Here is a 17,702-nt window from a genome sequence, read left to right on the forward strand (position 1 = left end):
TAAATTGAAATAAAGGAGGGACAAAAATGGGTGTCAACAACTAATATATTATTGGCGTACCTATGTTGGTACTTGTGGCATTGATATGTTGTTGGCGTACACATGTTGGTACTTGTGACACTGATGTATTGTTGGCGTACCCATGTTGGTACTTGTGGCATTGATATGTTGTTAGCGTACCCATGTTGGTACTTGTGATATTGAACTGATTATTGATGTTGACACATGCATTGCACACATTCTCATGATATACTGTTGATACATTGTTGGTACTTGATGAAACACTGTGATGAGCTGGGCTCGATTTTTAAATGAGAGTGATGTGAGAGTCCGATATCCGACATTAGTCCCGGAACCGTGGATTGAGTGAGTGCACGGACTCCGCGGGTCCCCCAGGGTGGTGCCGGTGAGAACCTTCCATGGGCAAAGATCTGGAGTTTCATCTGTCTATTAGGCAAGTATCCGGGACGAGTGGCACTTTGACCTCGCGAATCACCTTGGGTTGTGCTACCGAGACGTCAAGGTATTCCGTCTGGAGTACATGTGTACGCAGCATTGCATGGCATTGCATTTGCATTCAAACATTATTGCATTGCATCGCATCATAGCTTATATTGAGATCATTTGGTGTTTTACTTGTGATATTGGTTTCGGATTGGATATATTGAGACTTGGCACATTTGGGTTTAGATGCTCTACTTAGGTGATGACGTGTACATGGTTCCGATTATGTTTGACTTATACTGTTGATTTATGTGCCTATCTTGCTTTATTGTCTGGATTATGTTAGCTATACTTAGTCAGCCTATGATATCTACTAGTACTGCGGTTATGTACTGATATGTACTTGCTACATTCTTTTATGAATGCAGAGTACCACGTTGGGTCTTCCTCCGTCTCCCGTGGCTGATAGTCGCTATCAGGACTTTTTCGAGTCTACAGGGTGAGTACGAGACATACGCTGCCTTGAAGACTCCTCTTATTATGTCTTACTTTTCTATTCTGAGACATAGACAGATTTGATGTATATTTGTATTCCAGACTTGTATATTTTCACGTAGATGCTCTTGTATGGCTTAGACCAGATCCTAGGGGGTATTTCCTTATTTCCACACTATTTCTATTATATATTATTTTAAGACTCATGTGACTATTATCTTCCGCTTGATTGATTGATTTATTTATGTCTTTATTTCCATTGGGTTGAGGGTTCGCTTACCAAAGTAGGAAAGGTAAGTGCCCGCACTGCTTAGCCACATTGGGTCATGACAATTGTCGCTATGCGTGAGGTCTAGGAAAGAGCCAGACTACAAGGGTCTATTGTACAATTAGCATATTTGCGGATAATATTTAAAAAATATTAATTATTTTTAAATTATGATTTAGCTTGTGTATCCACTGCCCTCTTCTTGTTGTGATCGGACTCTACTATGAATCTCTTGCCACCTTCTCTATATGACCCTCTTATATGCTTTCTTCCCCGAGTTCCGGTTATGAGGGTAGGAACCGAGAACATGGACGGAGCCACCTTAGGCACCGGGTAGTCAGGTGCACACCCTTTGCCTTAAAATTACGCGGTGTACATAGGTTAAATTTTAGCTATTATGAGTTTATTGGCTCAACAAAGTGCTTTAAGTTATTTTCGGTGTTTTTTCCGCTAATCTAACATAAATATTACATTTTACTTATTCCTAAAATATTTTGTTATTCTTAATTTTATTATATTGGTCACAACTCTTCACAGTAAGTAATTATTTCCCAAACTTATTAGAGTACTATTATTAAATTTAAATTTCCAACATATTTAATACTATATTTATTTGAAAAATTAATTTTTAAATGACGCATAAAATCAATAGCGAACTAGTGAAAGAGAAGGGAGGGAGTAACATATTTTTTATTTATCAATCAGCGTTAACAACAGACAACATATCTTTTTCTTTATAGCTTTATTAATACTAAACTAAATATTACTCTTAGATATTGTTCTTCCAATATAGAAAATAAATAACTAGCTAAAAACTTACTGTATAAGGCTATCCTATTTTGCTGAAATGTCCAATAGTTAATAGTAGCTTCTTTTTTTTTTTCAATTTAAGGCTAAACCCAGGGTTTAAAGTCTAAATTGAACCATACAAGGCTAAACCCAAGGCTAAGGGCTAAATTGAACCTGCGATTTCTCAAATCCGTACCTCAAAGAGAACTAAGAATCCTCACCTGCAAGGAAAGTGACCTCTCTACAAATGGGCTCCGAAGATTTAGAAGGAAAAGAAATTTGGCGGTAAAATTTTAGGGTTCTCTTGTATATTGCAATTTTAATTCTTGTATTTTCTCAAAGCTTGGAAAAAACTTTTGGAGGCTAGTCTATTCCTCTAATTTAGATATTTTCTATTGAAAACATTCAATTACAGATAGAGATTATTACTGATTATTATAGAGATTAGTGTGGTGGAACTTGATTTAGAGTTGTTGAAGTACTTATATTGTGTTCACACAGTGTAATTTCATATGAATCTCCTTCACACATTCTATTTGCGAGCAGTTAATAGTTTTCCATCGATTTGTAGTTTGAAGGAGACAGGGAAAGTGAGAGAACGCTGCTCGAAGAACATTAATATAGTGTTCAGGAATATTTGTGAGGCTTTTGCAGGTTCTTATCTCCTTTCTGTTTTGATTATCTAATTATTTGTTATTGTAGTGTTTAAAAAAACAGTATTTTTGTCTTTTGAAAGTATCTATGAAGTTGACTCTTCATATTTGTTTGTTCTCTAACTAGATGGTGTTTGTGTTCACTTATCCAGACTCTAGGGAACATTGGTATTTGAGATGTTGAATGTGGAGTGGTCTTCAGCTCACACCCATATATGCATACACTTATGCTAATGTTGTATAAAACGTTTAGCAGCACATGTCTCAGGGTTTATAAATTATACAATATATTTTTCGATGGGTTATTTCCTACGCTAGCAGAAAAACAACAGCAGTTGCCTTTCGTATTTGTTTAATGTACTCTTGCAGCATATATTATGGTTACTTTCCTTTCATTATTGATTTATGGACTGTTAATGCAAAGAATCTCATGTATGATTCGTCTAATTAGAGAGACTTATTTTTCTCCGTTTGATGTGTGAGTATGAGTCCATGAGTCTTTTATATACTTATTTTGTTGCTCGTAGTGTTCATTTGCTGGGGAAATCAAAATGACTTGCTCTATCATTCATTAAACTAGAAGACAATGACTGGATAGATTTGCTTTAATATGTGGCTATGATTACTTAATTTAATTTGGGAATTTGCACTTTCTGTGACATGTCTCCTTGGTTTTCTGCGTTAAAACGATCTATAGTTAATTGTGGTTTTATCCATGATTCTAAATCTTATGATGAACTTGAAAATTGTTATATGGGAACCAGTGGAGTATGGTGGCTTATTCATGTCATTATTCTCTTTGGAAAGAAGAAAGAGAGAACAAGGAAAGAGGGTATTAGCAGCATTGGGTTAAAAGTCTCAAAATATATGTTGCGATTGCTGGGAGGACGAAAAATGAAAACTAGACAAACTGAAATATTATGTTAAAGTTGATTATGAATGGTAATAGGTGAAAAATAAAAAGAGAGGAGAAGAGAATATGGGGTATAGAATGAATTTTGACCCAGATTTTGTATCTTTTACACCTCCCGTATACAGCGATGTACTTTTTGCTATAATAATTATGCATTTTAGATGCTATTTGTTGGGTTAAAGTTTCTATTTTTGGGTTTAAATTCTGCACTAGCTGCTGATTTTAGGGTAAAATGTTGCATTTTTAGTTGGTTTTTGGGGGGGGGGGGGGGGGGGGGGGGGGGGGTTGAAAGCTGTTGTTTTTAGCATCACATAAGAATTGTTTTTTGCATCATTGAAGAAGGAATGACTACAACAAAAAAACCCAACAGGTCAGGAATAACATTAACCACCATTAATTTAACATTAACCAACTATCACAATTTAACAGTATAAATATTAGTCAAGTAAATGTTTGCATCAACAAATGAAAATAGGTGGAAGGATGACATTTTTTATTCAATAGGTGGAAGGATGACATTTTTGAACCATTTATACTATTAAGGGCATTTTTGAGTGCTTTCTGTTTTATTAATATTGTTAGTCGAGGATGAATGACTAAACTTTTTAGTTGATTCTTCTTTGCCATATGTATAGGTTATACTTTGAATGGATAAGAGTTGGATAAACATATTGAATAGGCTTGATCCTTTTTATGAGAATGGAGCCAAAGAATTTCTTCATTTTGTGTCATTAGATAGGCCTGATGCCTCTGAAATCTTGTGTCCATGCCGAAAGTGTCGTAATATGAAATATTTCCGAAAAGATTTGATTGTTGAACATATTTTGGTTGATGTATTTCTAACTAGTTATACTAGGTGGTTTTTTCATGGTGAGAAATTATCTTTATCAATATTTGTCGATCCGTTAGATAAAGTTGATGAAATGCAAGAAATGTTACATGAAGCATTTGGTATTTTGCCTACATCAGGCTTCGTTGATATGAACACTAGTGGTGATGGATTTGGTGGGTCAAGTCAACATAACAGGGGGGGGGGGGGTGATAAGAAGACTGAAGAATTTTTTAACTTATTGAAAGAAGCTGAACGTGAGTTATATCCTGGAAGCAAGTATTCACTCTTTTCCTTCCTTGTTCGTCTATTACATATAAAGTGTCTCAATGGGTGGAGTAACAATTCATTTTCCATGCTGCTAGAGTTGCTAAAAGATGTGCTTCCTGAAGGTGAAACATTACCCCAGTCCTTTAATGATGCAAAGAAAATTATTAAAGACCTAGGACTTGATTACAAAAAAAAATACGTGCATGTCCAAATGATTGTATGATTTATTGGAATGAGACGAAAGATAGAACAGATTGTATGTATTGCAAAGCTCCAAGATACAAACAATTCAAAGGTGAATCAATTAATTATAGTTCAGAAACCTCAAAAATTCCGGCAAAGGTATTTAGATATTTTCCATTGATACCACGACTTCAAAGACTATTTATGTCGGCTAAAACATCTACTCAAATGAAATGGCATGCTGAAGGTCGCACTAGAGATGGGGTAATGCGACATCCTGCTGACAGTATTGCTTGGAGGAAATTTGATGAAGCGCATGCAAATTTTACTCAAGATCCTCGGAGTGTTAGACTTGGATTGGCTTTAGATGGCTTTAGTACATTCAAATCTATGTCTATCCCACATAGCACATGGCCAGTCATCTTGGTTCCATATAACTTGCCACCATGGCTGTGCATGAAACAACCATATATAAAATTATCAATGATTATTGATGGCCCTCGTGCATCAGGTAATGGTATTGATGTTTATCTATGAACTTTAGTTGATGAGTTAAAAGAGTTGTGGGTTGGTGTTTCCACTTATGAGCATCCGACAATCACATGTTTCAATTGCGTGCATCATTGCTTTGGATAATCAGTGATTTTCCAGCGCTAGGTAACTTATCAGGATATGGTGTGAAAACTAGATATGCTTGTCCATGTTGTCCTACCAAGACTAAATTTACAAAATTGAAAAATGGACAGAAGTATTGTTTCATGTCTCATAGGCGATGGTTACCCTATGGGCACAAGTTTCAAAAAGATAAAGTTACATTCAATGGTCTTGCGGAGTTGGAGGTAGCACCTAAACAGTTGTCAAGAATTGAGGTTCATGAGTAATTGAACAATATAAAAAATAAATTTGGAAAAGATCCATTGGCCAAATCACGTAAAAGGAAATGAGGTGGTGTTAATGATATTGATAATGAGTTGCAAAGTATATGGAACAAAAAGAGCATATTTTTTGAGTTGGAATACTGGAAAGACGATGTGATTCGTCATAATCATGACACGATGCATATTGAAAAGGATGTCTTTGACAATATATTTTGGACATTATTAAATGTTGATGGCAAAGTAAAAGATAATCTAAAGTCTCGTTTGGATTTACAAGATATGGGGATTCGAAAAGCTTTGCATCCTAAGAAAAAAGCTAATGGCAAATATTATCTACCCCCGCATGTTTCACATAGAGTAACACACAAAAAGATATGCTCTTACAAATTCTAAGAGATGTGAAAGTACCAGATGGATATGCTTCAAATATCTCAAATTGTGTGGATCTTAAACAACGCATTATGCATGGGTTGAAGAGTCATGACTGCCATATTTTAATGCAACAACTCCTTCCTATTGCCTTGCGTAATCTCCTGCCAGTGAATGTCCTTGAGCCATTAATTAAATTAAGTAACTTTTTTAGGAGCATTTGTTCAACAGTTATGAAGATAGGCGAATTAGAAAAGCTCCAGGATCGAGTTGCAGTAATTCTTTGTCATTTGGAGAGAATATTTCCTCCATCTTTTTTTGATATCATGGAACATCTAATCATCCATTTAGCTGAAGAAGCAATGTTGGGTGGACCTTCACAATATCGTTCAATGCGGTCAATCAAAAGGTATCATTTTAATATTCTTATTTTACTTATAAAGAATTGTATTGAACTTTTTGGAATTTGATATTTTAGATTCTTGCTTAGTCTTAAAAAATTTATACGGAGTAGAAGTCATCCAAAAGGTTCAATTGCTGAGGGATACTGGATAGAAGTGTGCATGACGTTTTGCTCAAGATATTTAGATGATGTGGAGACAAAGTCTAATCGACCTTTAAGAAATAATGAATCGTTTAATGAAACCACAAACCAATAAGGCCATTGATCAAGTAAAGAAAAAGGGTATAAACTTGATGACATTACACATGCTTAAGCACACAAATATGTTTTATTTAATTTGCCTCCACAACTCCATATCGTGAGTAAGTATTAAATTGTAATTTATACATAGTAGTTATTTATTAATTAAAAATATTACAATTTCTTTTGTTATGTTTTTATGTGTTTTACTTCTGTAGTGAACATATAAAAGAAATCAAGAAGGGAAATCCTCATCTATTAAGATGTGATGTGGATCAGATTCACAATGAAAGATTTCAAATATAATTTAGAAATCATGTAATTATGAACCAGCTAAAATATTTTTGTATATATTACTAAAGTTATAATGACATCTTTTAAATCACATCTTTAATTTTTTAATTGGTAGGTTGAGGTGATGCATATGGCCGGTGAGCAAATATCTAAAGATATTCAAAACTTAGCTGTTGGGCCATTAAAACAAGAAAAAAGAATGACCGGATATATATGCAATGGAGTTAGATACTTAACAAAGTCTCGCGATGTCAAGACAAAAACTCAAAATAGTGGTATTATAGTACAGGCTACAACTCAAAGTTATGCAAACGCAAGAGATAAAAATCCCATATTGGCAGAAGTTCTTTTTATGGGGTCCTCACAGACATAGTTGAGTTGTATTATACCAAGAAGCTCAAGTATATTGTTTAGATGTGAATGAGTGACCGATGACAAGGGGCTTATTGAGAAAGATGATTATGGATTTACTCTTGTGAATTTTAATCATCTACTCTAAATGAGGCATCATTTGTCAAATGAACCTTTCATCTTTGCTTCTCAAGCTCAACAAGTGTTCATCAAATGGCAAAGGAGTGGCAAATTGTTGTTAAACTTAAGCCAAGAGGTTTTTACGATTTAGGTGAAAACACACTTGCAATTGAGCATAAGGAGGGCCATATGGAATTGCGGCCTGAACAACAACTGGATGATACTACATTTGAAAGTGAAGAAGTTATTGAATGGGTTAGGGAAGGAGTACCAGGAATAGAAGTTGATCCACAATCTTTGGAAAGTAATGAGGCATTTGATGAAGAAGACGACGACATAACTTAGTTCTTATTACTATTAGATTATTATCACTATTTTAATAAAGATGGTTATTGAACAAGAATTAATTTGGTGTTTCTTACTATGTCATTAAGTTTTTAAAATCTCATATGCTTATGCGTCTTATTATTTGACCTGAGAGTTAAATATTATTTATACTTTTAGATAGTAGAAATTGTTTTTCAATTAGGCAGGGTTCATAGTTTTTGAGAGACTTCGTTGAAATGGCAAGAAAAAGACACAGAAGTTCTAGTCAAGGCGAGCTTTTATCTAATTCTTCGGAGCAACAAAAACAACAAATAGGAAGTGCATCAATGCCTCAACCACCTCAAAACTGGCCACGAAATGAAAGAAAAGTCAAATCTGGTAATTCGGCAAGAAATGATTCACATGATATAGAAAATCTTCCAGATATTAAATTTTTGTATATCTCTTCTTCCTTCTGTAGTATAAAGTAGTTAGATAACTTTTATTTTTATTTTTATAAATAATGAATCTTCCTCTTTGTTATGTTTGATTATTTGTAGATTCTAGTGAGAGTTAGGAGCAATCTAAGCTACCTAGGGGTCCCACTATGATGCACTCAAAGTTGGGTAAAGAAGATGGAAATTTACATATTGAATTGAATGGATTTGGCCAAGTTATTGGGCCAGAAGCAACTAGATTGAGTTCAAAACTTGGTGTGCTAGCACGAAATGGCCGTTTAGCACCATTGAATCATAAAGATTGGAGACTTGTGCCTGATATGTACAAGGATATAATATGGACTCATATTGAGGTGCTTAGTATATCACAACCTATATGCTAAGATGTTTTTATTTTTATATTTATTCCTATATAAATGAGTTCTGTGTTAAATTATATATGTAGAAAAATACTGATGCAACTGATGATATGAGACGTTATTTGATGATATCGTTTGGGTCTAAATTGGAAGAATGGAAGCATGACGCAAAATGCAAAGTCTATGACCCGTACAATACTGATCTTGAGCGCTTAGCTCATCGTCCAGACAAGGTTGCGGAAGATCGGTCGTGTTCATTAGTTCATTATTGGAGCTCAAATGATGCAAAGGTATTCCTCCATTAATATCAAGAATCATTTTCTATGGCTCCTTGACATATTTTTTTGGCTATTCCTTTTATATATTTAAGATTGTTTCTATTCTCTAATATATTGTTTTGTTTAAATTTTATAGGAAAAGAGTGAGAGAAACAAAGAAAGCCGAAAAAAGTCAACTATGCCACACACATCGGGAAGAAAAAGTCATTCTCAAATTATAGATGAAGTTTGACATAATCACTGTCTATTTTATGCAATTTATATATTAAGACTTGTCTCCTTGAATATTTTATAGCGATATCTTACTATTCAAATAGATGACGAAGAAGAATAAGGGTGTAAAGCAATCTCTTTTTAAATTTATTTCACCAAATGTAAAAAAAGTAGCTTCCAAAAATGCAATATTCAATACCGGCGAAAACTATATTCAACGTTGAATAGAAAGATAGGTTTGAGTCCAATTAGCTCTAGCTAATCCTAGGCACATTCCCTTCTCCAGAAAGCCATAGTATTTCACAAAAGTAAGTTGTCCCAGGCACTTTGATCTGTTTTTGAGAATGAAACTCTTTCATGACCTGAAAAGAGAAGTTGAATGTTCATTCCAGAAAGGAAAAGACTTAGTTGCAAAAAAATCTCACAATATTTGAGAAACCTTTAACTCAATTCATATCCTTAGCAAAATGTATCTGTTGCATCTTAATTTTCTTGTTTCTGCTACTTCTGTTGCCTGTGTAAGAGTTGTCTTTAGACAGTCAATGAAGGAGTTATGAATACACACCAAGTTCTAGCTTGCATTGACAAAATTTGCATGCAACAGTCAAGCGACAACTACATGCAACACTATAAAGAAGCTAAAAAGTCGTGCTCATCAATTATGTAGGTCAGATGCATCTTATCCTAGAATTTTTGGCTCAATATGACGCTGAGAAGTTGCAAGAGTAGTTTCCCTCTATTTCCAGTCCTAAAATATTACAGTAAATAGAACATGTGGCCAAATTTTCGTCTAGTTCTAATTATAAAGGGACCATATGCTTTAGATTGAAAAGAAATCCTAAGTGTAACACCTCAGACCTTTAACTTAAGCTTTGACCATGATTTTAGACCTAGAAAATCAGATAGAGAATGTTGGAATTGGAAAATTCTCTACAGTTATCAGATGAGAATTTATGCCCCAGATTTACAGACCGTATTTCAGTATGCGGCCTGTATTTCAAAATTGTAAAACGTCATCCAAATTCACTGTACATTCTGGAATTTTGGTTGGAAATTATATTGTTAATTACGGACCGCAATTTGGTTTACAGCCCGTAATTTAGATCGTATTTGAGGAGAGGATTAAGGCAGTGCTTCTGTTTTTTGGAACATGATTAATTACGGTCCAGAATATAGATTGTAATTTGGAATACGGACCGTATTTTGGTCAGTGTTTCCCAACCCGCACCAGAACCTATAAATACCTGGTTTCAGTTCTAATTGTTATTTTTACAAGTCCCTAAACCCTAGAACGACCTGCTCTTCTCCTCCAAGCTATCCTAACCTATTCCAAGTGGATTAAATCACTTGTTCGTCTAACCTAATTAGGGAAACATTGTTCTTAACCTAGGGTTTTCAAGAAAACCCATATTCAAGGTTTGAGACACAAGCTTTTGGGATTCTTCTCAAAGTTCAGACTTTTATTGTGGATTGTGAAGCAGTTAAGGTATGTGAGGCTAACTATCTACGTTAGGGAACATTTATAATTCTCGCTAAGCCTTATTCTACATGCTTATCACTAATTTGACTCATAATACAGTTTAGCCCTAGTTTCTTGAATAGTTGTAGAACTGTTATCTTTTAGGGTTATAGTTTCATAATTCGTTCATGGTGATCACTTTGAATAGCATGAACTCAGTACGTAACCATTATAGACTTGTGTATTGACATCACATGAGTCTCAGTCAGTGTATAACCAGTTATTTGCATGAGTCCCATAATCAGAAACAGTTATCATGCTATCAGCTATAGCCAGTCTCAGTCTTGTAAATTGTTAATGTTGTACACCTGTATCTGTATTTTTAGGCCCTAGGCCATAGTTTATGCATACGTATTGCTTGGGCCTGAGGTCACAGTTTTTGTGCACATTATTTGGGCCTTAGGCCACAGTTATATTTACAGCTTTACAGGTGATTCTTCATTCAGAACAGGGAGTACTCCAGACTCTTGCTTTCCTATTTCGTTTAGTTTTAGTTTCACTACTTATATTCTTTCTTTCAGTTGCTTTGCATACCAGTACAATTCAAATGTGCTGATGTCGCTTTTATTGTTTGGGGAGATGCAGGAAACGATATATAGGTTGACGATCTAGCTAGCTAGGACCTGCTCGTATTAGCTATTGGTGAGCCTCAATTCCTCCGGGGTGTTATCCTGCTTCAGTCTTCCCAGCAGTTAGACATTTATCTTTAGAGGCTTCATAGATATAGTCTAGTTAGTCAGATATTAGCAGACTTTTATGTTTTAGCCTTGTTGGCTATTTATTCAGATGTTCTAAACTTAAACCAGTATTTCCGCATTTGTATATATATTTTCAGCCAGACTTTTTAGTAGATCAGCATGTGTTAGTTTATTCCTTATTATTGCATGTTTTGATATCATGTGCTGATTCAGCCACCTATAGCTCGCTCGGTCACATGCAGTTAGGCACCGAGTGTCGTATTATGCCCAGGCCATGGTTCGGGGCGTGACACTAAGGGTAGTTGTGCTTGATAGTGAAGAATGCACATGAAAAAATTATAGCAATGTTTGTGCAAACAAAATGAGAAGTTTAAGCCATACATGTCCAGAATAGCATGCTCGAATTCGAAGGTTCCCATCAACCATCACATTGTATTTCAGATCCATTGTACTAACTGCATACCAATTGCAAAAAAAGTTAAAAATAACACATATCAATGTAGAGACGAATAATAGAGGAGAAGAGGTAGAAACTATTATCAGGATTGCAAATCCATGTCACAAGATTTTCAAAAGAACACCTTAATTTTCCAGATAATTCATTGATCATTTTCCCCAAAGTTTTTTTTAACATTCTAAATCTTTATAAGAAGGAAAACAAGGGAAGGATAGCAGAATCCACATTTAACCAAAAAAAAAAAATGAATTTGAAACTTTAGTTTGCTAATTCAATACTCTTGAAGTAGCTTTCTAAAACATTGAATTCTGATAGCCTAATATACAATCAATTTATGTTAGCAGAGAAGTCATGCAAAGCATACCAATAAACCCTCAAAAGTCACATAACCCTTACTTTTCCTCAACCTAGTTCTCAGTTCTCACAGATGAAAGCTTGTAAGAATCAATGAAAATATGTTAATAGTCCACACATGCAAAGCTAAGGTCTAAGGAGAATTATATATGCATTATTTGCTACAAAAGACCTGCTAAACTGCGCAAGTTCTTCACCATAATCCTGTCATCTATCCATCTTTGAAGGTTTTTATTGTATGTTTGTCTTTTTTTTCATTTCTTATCTGATAGAAAGATAAACTTCAGCTATGCACGAAGCTAGTGCCAAAATGTACAGCAAATAAGATTTTCTTAAGTCTCTAAGAAAGGATTAAAAACTCTCAATTCTCATGTCTATAGAGAGTTGAAAAAATCCAAAAAGAAAGTTTACATTTTGGACATCTTTCAAATTATACCAGAAATACAAAAAACTATAACGGAAAAGGCTCATAAATACCCCTAACCTATTGAAAAAGGCTCATAAATACCTTCCTTCCACCTTTTGGTCTAAAAATACCCTTAAGGATTGTTTTTGGCTCAAATATACCCCTCAAACTAACAAGTTAAAATTAACTCTTTTAAAAAGCCAAATGGCATTTTGTAATTGGTCATAATAAAATTCCGTAATTTAAAAAAAAAAACTGGAATTTTTTTTTAAATCTGGAAGTTTTTTTTTTTAAATCTGGATTTTATTTTTTAAATCTGGATATTTTTTTTAAATCTAGATTTTTTTTTTTAAATCTGGATTTTATTTTTAAATTACGGAATTTTATTATTGACCAATTATGGAATTTTACTATTGACCAATTACGGAATTTTTAAATTACGGAATTTTTAAAAAAATCTGGAATTTTTTTTTAAATTACGGAATTTTATTATTGACCAATTACTAAATTTTAAAAAAAATCTGGAATTTTTTTTTTTAAATTACGAAATTTTATTATTGACCAATTACGGAATTTTTAAAAAAATCTGGAATTTTTTTTTAAATCTGGATTTTTTTTTTAAATCTGGATTTTTTTTTTAAATTACGGAATTTTATTATTGACCAATTACAAAATGCCATTTGGCTTTTAAAAAGAGTTAATTTTAACTTGTTAGTTTGAGGGGTATATTTGAGCCAAAAACAAACCTTAAGGGTATTTTTAGACCTAAAAGGTGGATGGAAGGGTATTTTTAGACCAAAAGATGAAAGGAGGGTATTTATGAGTCTTTTTCAATAGCTTAGGGGTATTTATGAGCCTTTTCCGAAACTATAATGATTTGAACTGAATACATGGTAAGGCCCGATAACTATTTTCACAATGCCTATAATTTCTATCCACATTGTCCAAAAATGCACGAAGGTATGTGCCAGTGAATGAGATATAACATCCCATCAAGTATCAACATCTCAAACAAGTTAAATACGTTGGTACAAATGGTCAAATCAGCATTTAGCATTGCAAGCCTATTGGAGCACAACTGTATTCTGGATAAAAACTCTTATAACAGTACTAACCAACAAAACTTATTTATGACACAAAGCTTATTAGCTATAACTCTTCTTTCAGTTTTTTCTTCACTTCTCAACCTTAGCGTCGAGCTTATTCTGCAACTAAAAGAACTAAACAGATGATAAGAGCACAAGTGGTAGGGGTGAAATGAGTATTGGCTATAGCACATCATAAACTGCTATTGTTTCCTTGACAGAGGTAAAAAGGAATGTCTCCTCCTTTTGATTTCCTAACATTAATGCAAAACCATTTGTTTATAAAAAATAGAAAGTTTGCACCAATATGATTGTGAAGTGAAGTTATGTACCTGCAAATCATCTTCTATTTCTCTCCTTTCACGAATAGATTAATCTTGGCCAAGTTATCTTATGTTAAACTATGTTGCTTGGAATATTCACCTTGTTTACTAATTTCTCACCAATTATGACCCTTTTTGCTCCAAGTCATACGATTTTCTCCTAAAAAATAAAAGCAAATTAGAAAATAACAATATGCAGTTTTACATAGCATCTATATATACTCAAATCGGCAGAGAACTATGGCCACCATTCTGACATAACCCCGCAGGATTAAACTTTGTTCACTAATTTCGATTTTCATGCAATACTTTTGAAGTGTGAAGTGAAATCCGTGCAATCTCAAGCAAACTTTCACCAGAAAATTTATACCAACTTGGGTAGCTTATATAGGTGAAACATTGTATGTAAAAAAAAGTATAACTAGGAAAAGAAGCAGTAAACTCTCAAAGGCACTTTCATTGCTTTTAAAAAATCAAGCTCTTCAAAGGTAAAGTTAATGCCTTGAGTTCAGTTTGAAGGGTTATAACCATTATTATACCAGTTTTCTTCTGGGAGTGGCCTTACCAGCCCCTCATGAAATTCTTATCGTGTACATCAATACAGTTAATAGAGGTTCAGAATGAATTATGTGACAATTACTGCGCTTTTGGACTTCCCAAAATATTGTTTTTAGTACTTGAGCCATGTGTTTGTCTAAGCAAGGCATGAAACTTCTCTACAACATTTTGTAGTTGCAAATGTTTGAACATATCATCTAGAATTACTCTCATAAAAAAAAAGACATTAAATTGGAAAATCAATAAAGCTCTACATGGTTAGAAATTATCATGAATCAACAAAGTGTCCAATATTAAAGCGAAATGCAAACCACAGTTTTAGATAAAGTCTTTTGCGAGGACAAATCTCCAATGCAAGTACTCCTGAAGACAATACTTGAAATGTAAAAGAACTATACACCTAGACCTATAAAAGGAACTAAAGAAAACAAAAAGAAAAGAAATTGGAAAGAGAAAGTCAGAACAACAAAATTCAGTATACTTGGTTAGCTAATCAAATTCTTCAAAAGAAGAGTCTTCAGGGGAAGCAAATCTAGTTTTCAGTGTGAAGAAGTTTCATAGAAGAGAATGGAGAGACAGGCTTCAAATTTCTCCCTAACTCTAAAATCCGTTGTACAAATGATTCAACTCTATTCCGTCACAAGTAGAGTTCCTGTCCTTTGTCACGAGTGTATTATGCGTTAAATAATACTTAATGCAATAACAAACCGTTATAGATTCACTTTATTCAAATTGGTTTTTTTTTTTTTTTAAGTTTGGATTTCAAAATTTGGGGAAAACCACCTAATATGATGAAACATTGAGAATTACGGAGTTGTAGATTAAGAATGTGGTAGTAAGACCTTATTTCCGTCACCAATGTATCCTTGTGTAAGCAATCCTAAACCTCAATTAATTAGAATTGTAAAAGATATATTAATACACAACACAAAGTATTATCTTTGCTTAATAGTCTCTAAACATTACACCTCAGTTAATTGAAATTTTAAATGACATATATATGAGTACATATTACACATAACACCGCTTCTTCAAGTATAAAAAAAAAAGGGACGTGAAGAGTGGAGTATACCCAGACTTTTCTCTCTCCGATTATCTCTTACAATAAGATAAGAAGTAATAAGCAAGGAAGACTGTTTATAAATAGTCCTTTTCAGTTTCAATGCATGAAATCGGCCCATATAGAGAAAGAGTGCAGAGCCCTAGCCCCACCTGTAGGTCCGCTAACGTAAACCGAGTTGAGCCTGAACTGGCGAACCAAAGTAATAACATTTATTAATATGAAGAAACTAACTTTTATTAGTAACAGGTTTGCAACTTATTAGTAAGTGATTGTTTCAAACTGCATATAGGCATGAAAGAATACGAAACAATGCATTTTTCTTCTTTCTTTTTAAGAATTTAGAGGACTTTCTTCCAAAACATTTTAAGAGTAGGTAATATGTTATACCCGCATGTATGGGACGAACGATTGATAGTAATGATTCAGTACTAATGAACAATATAATGAAGGCTAGTAATGATTCAGTACTAATGAACAATATAATGAAGGGAAGCAAAGTCGCAGGAGAATACAACATAAAAGCCAGGACCTTTGTCAAAGAAAAAATGTCAAAAATTTGTGTTCTTTCCCATCCAAAAAATAAAGGAATTGGTTGCAACAATTAAGGCACTGACCTACTTAGTGGGAAAAGTCACGCCCTTTCCTCTTGATTGTGATTAAGGAGATGAACGTCTCATTTCTTAGACACTTCTGTTTCTGAACTGAGAAGAACCAATCCAGCACAGACATCATCAATTCGACGTAATGCTAGAACTAATCATGATTTTTTTGAAGCAAACACGGGAAAACTTACTCCTTTTTAAGAAAATGCTAAGTAATCCGTAAGTAGGATATTGTTATAAAGGTAAATGCACCAGTTTTCTTTTCGATGTCAGAAAGAAAATCATCTAACTCAATTATCTTACCACTTTATATATGAACACTTTCTTGACGGCAACATGCATCCAACAGCAAAGATTGATTGAGTTGAAAGTAGAAAGGAGCATTTGGAATTGAGTTGGATTATGATTTCATCTTATTCTTATCTATTTCCTTTGCTGTTTGGTTCCGTAAATAAACGGCCGCCGATGAAGAGCCTTGTCGATGGTGCTACTACTGCCCTCTGAGTCTAAATTTTTGAGAACTTCGACGACTCTGCTGATTCATTTGCTTTGGAAGTTCCGTTTTTCAACCTTTTTGCGGTGTACGAAATATAAAGTCGTGTAGAAAACTGGAAAGGTTTTTTTTTTCATTCTCGCAACTTTTGAGTTACAGGATGCGAAACAGCGTTTTAGTTGGCCGGGCCTAAGTGTTTAGACATGGGAAAAATGTATTTAATTGTCAAAAAATTGTAAAAAAAAAATATATATATATGATTCCTGCGTTGTGGTTGCGCCACATCAGCAGGCCTTTATCCTGCTTTTGTAAATATATATGATTAATGTGCTGATTGTACTTAGGATATGTTTAAATGATAAGTTTCCTTTGTAGTATTTAAGTCCCATTAGGTTTAAGTTATATTTATTTATTATCGCATTGGCCCGCTATGTTTTTAAAATTGGACACTTTAGGTCCTCTGCTTGGCAATTATGATTTCGTATGTAGAAGCCAGCCGTGACAAATTATGTAGGATTGCAGGGTATAACACGCAGTGGAAGGCAAAAACAATCCCAGACAGATCTACTTGCATTTAAAAAATTATTTACATCTAAAGGAATAGATTTCAAGACAAATCTGGTGACGAGAGTCGTAGTTCAAATTTTCTTTGATAGTACGAAAACTCCATGCGTATCCACACCGAGACCGATCTTTGCTATCAACTCCTTCATCAACGGAACTCGCAAACAAATTGGATCAAAACTATTGTGATGTAATTTTTCTCAAAAATCTCACTCACAATAAACGGTTGTCAATAACTTCTCTCTCTTGATTTGGTGTAATACTCACACACTTTCAACAAAGTGTAATTCACTTAGGGCTTGTTTGGAAAGCCACCTGGTAATTGGGATTGGTGTAATTACTAGGATAGTAATTACACAGGCTAGTAATTACACAGTAGTGTAATTACAACTATCTGTTTGTTTGTCATAACGTAATTATAGTGTCATTACAAGCGTGTTGTTTGGTTGCACAAATGTAATCACACA

The 17,702-nt window shown here is 34.0% G+C and overlaps 1 long non-coding RNA gene across 1 annotated transcript; it reads left to right on the forward strand.

Moving 5' to 3' along the window:
- The first annotated feature begins 2,055 nt into the window (after positions 1–2,055).
- Positions 2,056–3,132, forward strand: LOC132611344 (uncharacterized). The gene is made up of 3 exons (XR_009571580.1): positions 2,056–2,281; positions 2,568–2,650; positions 2,802–3,132. It is a non-coding gene; the product is annotated as an uncharacterized LOC132611344 (long non-coding RNA).
- Positions 3,133–17,702: the final 14,570 nt, after the last annotated feature.

Source organism: Lycium barbarum, chromosome 9 (genome assembly GCF_019175385.1).
Source record: "Lycium barbarum isolate Lr01 chromosome 9, ASM1917538v2, whole genome shotgun sequence".
NCBI classification, from domain to species: Eukaryota; Viridiplantae; Streptophyta; class Magnoliopsida; order Solanales; family Solanaceae; genus Lycium; species Lycium barbarum.